At 39.8% G+C, this 5,000-nt stretch overlaps 1 long non-coding RNA gene across 2 annotated transcripts in view; it reads right to left on the bottom strand.

Moving 5' to 3' along the window:
- The window catches only part of LOC144957437 (uncharacterized), a 16,226-nt gene extending 11,425 nt beyond the window's left edge, over positions 1-4,801 (bottom strand). The window contains exon 1 of one of the 2 annotated variants that reach the window (XR_013642165.1): positions 4,555-4,801. This is a non-coding gene — a long non-coding RNA (uncharacterized LOC144957437). The remainder of the gene's footprint in view (positions 1-4,554) is intronic. The other variant, XR_013642164.1, reaches the window with a different exon arrangement.
- Positions 4,802-5,000: the final 199 nt, after the last annotated feature.

Here is a 5,000-nt window from a genome sequence, read left to right as displayed (position 1 = left end):
TAATAATAATAGATTAATAATAATAATAATAATAATAATAATATAATAATAATAATAATAATAATAATAATAATAATAATAATAATAATAATAATAATAATAATAATATATTTAAACAGATATGAATATTAGACTACAATTGACATCTATTTACTGAATACACGTGGTATTTTTAGGGGTGTTTCTTTTTTTACGAAACCTGAAACCTGCCGAAACACGCCGAAACCTGACAAAGTTAGGGGAAGCAGGCAGCAGTGGGGAGTGAACCTGGGACTCAGGGAAGTGTACACCATTGGGGAGTGAACCTGGGACTGGGTTTCGTAACAAAAAAGCAATTACTTTTTTACGAAACCCAACAATATCCAACAAAGTTATGGAAAGAAAGTAGGCAACAGTGGGGGAGTGAACCTGAGACTCAGGGAAGTGTACACTATTGGGGAATAAACCTAAGTCTATGGTTTTTCGGTGGGTTTTGGCGGGTTTCGTAAAAAAGTAATTGCTTCATTCTCGTCTGGTACCCAACTCCCATAGTCCCAGGTTCATTTCCACTGATATCCTCTTCTCACAGTCCCAGGTTCACTCTCAACCAGTGTGCACTTCCCTGAGTCCCGGTTCATTGCCCAATGGTGCCCACTTCCCATAACTTTTGATAATTTCGGTAGGTTTCGAAATAAAAGTACATTCTGAGCTCACTGTCCTGGTATCAGCCTCTCGCAGTCCCAGGTTCAATCCTCATCTGTGTCCAAATCCCAGATTCACTCCCCACTGCTGCCTGCTTCCCATAACGTTGTCGGGTTTTGGCGGGTTTCGTAAAACAGTAATTCCCCTCCCCCTTGGTATTGTCTTTTTACAATATCCAGAGTCCCAGGTTCACTCCCCACAAGTGTACACTTCCCTGAATCTCAGGTTCACCCCCCACTGTTGCCTACTTCAATAACTTTGTCGGATATTGCCAGGTTTCGTCGGGTTTCGTAAAAAAGTAATTGCTTTTATATGAAACTCGCTGAAGCACGCTGAAAACCAGAGTCTCAGGTTCACTCCCCACTGGCGTACACTTCCCTGAATCTCCCATAACTTTGTCGGATATTGCCGGGTTTCGTATAAAAGTAATTGCATTTATATGAAACTCGCTGAAACCCGCCGAAAACCAGAGTCTCAGGTTCACTCCCCACATGTGTATACTTCCATGAATCTCAGGTTCACCCCCCACTATTGCCTACTTCAATAACTTTGTCGGATATTGCCAGGTTTCGTCGGGTTTCATAAAAAAGTAATTGCTTATATATGAAACTCGCTGAAATTCGCCTAAACCCAGAGTCTCAGGTTCACTCCCTACTGGTGTACACTTCCCTGAGTCTCAGGTTCAGTCCCCATTATTTGCTTACTTTCCATAACTTTGCCCCAATTTGTTGGCATTTGGCGCATTTCGTAAACAAAAAGTAATTGCTTTTTTAAAATAACAAAATCCGCCGAAACCCAGTCCCAGGTTCACTCCCCACTGGTGTACACTTCCCCGAATCTCAGGTTCACTCCCCACTGTTGCCTACTACCCATAACTTTCTTGGATATTGCAAGGTTTCGTCGGGTTTTGTAAAAAAGTAATTGATTTTATATGAAACTAGCTGAAGCTCGCCGAAAACCATAGTCTCAGGTTCACTCCCCACTGGTGTACACTTCACTGAGTCCCAGGTTCACTCCCCACGCGTTGCCTACTTTCCACTTCTTTGCCGCATATTGTCGGCTTTCGTACAAAAGTAATCCCCCCCCCCAATTTGTTATTGCTTTTTTATAAAACCCAGAGTCCCAGGTTCACTCCCCACTGGTGTACACTTCCCTGAATCTCAGGTTCACCCCCTCCTCCCCCCCCCCTCAGCCTCTACACACACACACACACACACACACGCTGCTGCCTACGTCCCATAACTTTGTCGGATATTGCCAGGTGTCGTCCGGCTTTTTATTACGAAACCCGCTGAAACCCAGTCCCAGGTTCACTCCCCACTATTGTACACTTCTCTGAGTCCGAGATTCACTCCCACAGCTGCCCTCTTCCCATAACTTTGTCGGGTTTCGGAAAAAAAAACACCGTATTATAGTGCAAAACCACTATTCAGTGTCAGATACTGAATAGTGCAAAACCACTATTCAGTATCAGATACTGAATAGTGCAAAACCACTATTCAGTATCAGATACTGAATAGTGCAAAACCACTATTCAGTATCAGATACTGAATAGTGCTAGCCTTAAATACATACAACTCGTCTCTTGCATCACTACCCCATATCATACCGGTCTTTGCTAACTCTCACTGACACACTGCCTACAAACTACCCAGCGCTAGTCAATGGCCCTAACCATCCCGGCTCAAGACGTGTGCGACGAGGACTTGACTCTCTTGTAGGTCATGCATTAGACTCTTAACGAAAATCGTACCGATCGATGTGATACGAGAAAAAAAGTTACCCGGATCTACCCTTCTTACGTCACATCTCGTCGCCACGAACGATATCTCGGTAGTACCGATGTAGCATATCGTTTGGAGCCTTCATAAATGCGGTACATCTTCAAAGGACACGGTTGACTAAACGTGATGATTGGTTCTGTAACATCAAAAGCCCTGTGGCCTGGACCACGAAGTTTTGTATGTAATGGTTACGCCATTCTCTCAACGCTTATAAATTAGTAAGGCTGGACCCACAATCTAAAAACGAAAATTGTATTTTAAACTCTTTTGAATCAAAATACATCAACGTGTTTGTCTCATTGAGATGTGAAAAATGATATCAAAATCAAGAAAATTGGCCTATAAACAAACAGTTGTATAAAAATGCAAATATTAAGAAAAACAATTTTTAAAATCAAATTTATTCGTAAAACAGTTGATTTCAACTCTTATTGTTCTTCTTTTTTCAAGCTGATTTCAGCAATGTGACATTCCAATTCCAAGAACTATATATATTTCCTTTTGGATTTTAGGTATTAAGCCTACTCAAAAATTTGTTACATTTATTTGCATAACATTAGCGTAATACATGGAAGGCGAATAGAAACTTTGTTTCGGCCGGCCGGTTAGAGAACCCGTGATTGGTCGAAGACCTCGGACACTCGATTCACAATTCTATACGAATAGATCGTGGTGGTAGATCAAAGAATGTGACATTTTTTATTCACTAACCATTTTTCCTGATACTAAATTATACGAAGTAATCATTTCGCATCAGAACAAAATAACTTCGAAGTTCATTTCTCTCTATTACAATAAAATTGATACCGCAAATACAAAATCGACCTACAAATAAGGGACTTACACATTATACATAATGAAGTTTTAAGTTACAATAATTGTCATCAAAATTATTATTTATCACCAAAGTCGTAATTTTTGTCCGATTTTTGCCAAACAAAGTGAAATGTCAACGATTTAAACCTGCAAATAAAAAAAGGATCGCAATTTCTACAACCTATTTTATTATTGTTGGAAAATAATAAATATCAAAGCACAATTGTTCCTAACCGTTTTCATCTTCTAACGTGAAAGGCAGGATCTCCAATTTCGTTCTGAATTGTTGTTACGAGAGAAAGGGAGAGAAAATTTGATCACGTGATCGTTCGTACAACTTTACGAGTGCAATCGTTAACTTGGTATTATCTGTGGAGACCCCAAGAGCACGCCCCCCCCCCCCCCGCCCTTATTTTTTTTTCTGGGGGAGATCTCCCGAACCCACATCAACGCAAACTAACGATAATATAATCTGATGAAATGTTTGCTTTTACTTGCAATATCAAAGCTAGTGGTAAACACAGTAAATAATAATTACGTCGGCCGGAGTCGAATACGACATCCGACTCAGCAAATTGTTTTTGAAATTAGAAAACTAAATGAAAGTCCATAACGACTGAAAGATTAAGTAATATAATAAAAGTGCTGTGACACTACGGAAGTCCACCCTTAAAAGAACCCAATGGCATGATAGAAGGTCGTTTTCTGCGAAAGAAAACACGAAAACCATATCTAAAGCTGGCACGCACATATCTAGGTTAACCGACTCAAATGTAAACAAACACGAGAGGACCGATTGTAAGTCTACTGCAGTGTGTAGTTGTTCTAATTCTAGGCGAATACATACTGTTGAAGTTTTTAAAAACCAATGGCATGATAGAAGTAAGAAATTCCGTCCCCAGTTGAAAATATCAAAACGAATTATCATAGATATCGCTGAGTCAGGTGGGCGATGGACGGTAGGGGTAATATATAATGTATGTAGAATTCCAACTCCTAATACAAACCAATCACAGCATTCTAAGATGTAGTGAAATAAGAATTTATGTGGCAATTCGTTCGTCGAAATGAGTCACAGACCGGTCCCAAGAAATAGTAACGTGACTCGTACATGTTTCTGTACTCATGGAAAATCAAACAAAGTGTTGAGATGGAATTAAGGTTGAGGATAAATAGATAACTATGTGAAATTAAATGTAAGCGCAAGCTTCAATTTAATAAACGAGCAGCAACAGTTTCATTACCAAGGATAAATAGATAAAATCAAACTTACGAGCAGCTGGAAGATATTCATCTTGTTTGTTTGAATTATTTCACAGTGAAGTTTTCTCACGCAAACATAGGTTTATATAGAACATTTTAGTCCACTCCCCGCTAGTCTAAAGTCACGTGTCATTGAATCCATTGGACAACGTATCACACGAGTGAGAGTAGAGTCTGTGATATTCATAGAGTCACCAAACATTAGTGATATCATAGACTTTCCCTAGTAAAAGTTTATTGGTGATACCTATCTGTGGACGACAGTACAGCCACGAAGCTCGCTTTTCCACAACTCTCTTGCATTTGACATTAGCGACAAGGCGTGAGTGAGGGCTTGGCGAACAATAGAGTTACCAGCTTGGATTATTTTAATCCAAACAGCCTGTTATTCAGCGAGTGTCATACCACAAGACCACGAAGCTACACGTTATCATAACTATGTGGGATACATAATTT

Source organism: Berghia stephanieae, chromosome 12 (assembly GCF_034508935.2).
Source record: "Berghia stephanieae isolate SIO BIC M18660-M18661 chromosome 12, UCSD_Bste_1.3, whole genome shotgun sequence".
Classification (NCBI taxonomy): Eukaryota; Metazoa; Mollusca; class Gastropoda; order Nudibranchia; family Aeolidiidae; genus Berghia; species Berghia stephanieae.
Note: the sequence above shows the minus strand (reverse complement) of the source record. Positions and strands in the feature narration are given on the sequence as shown.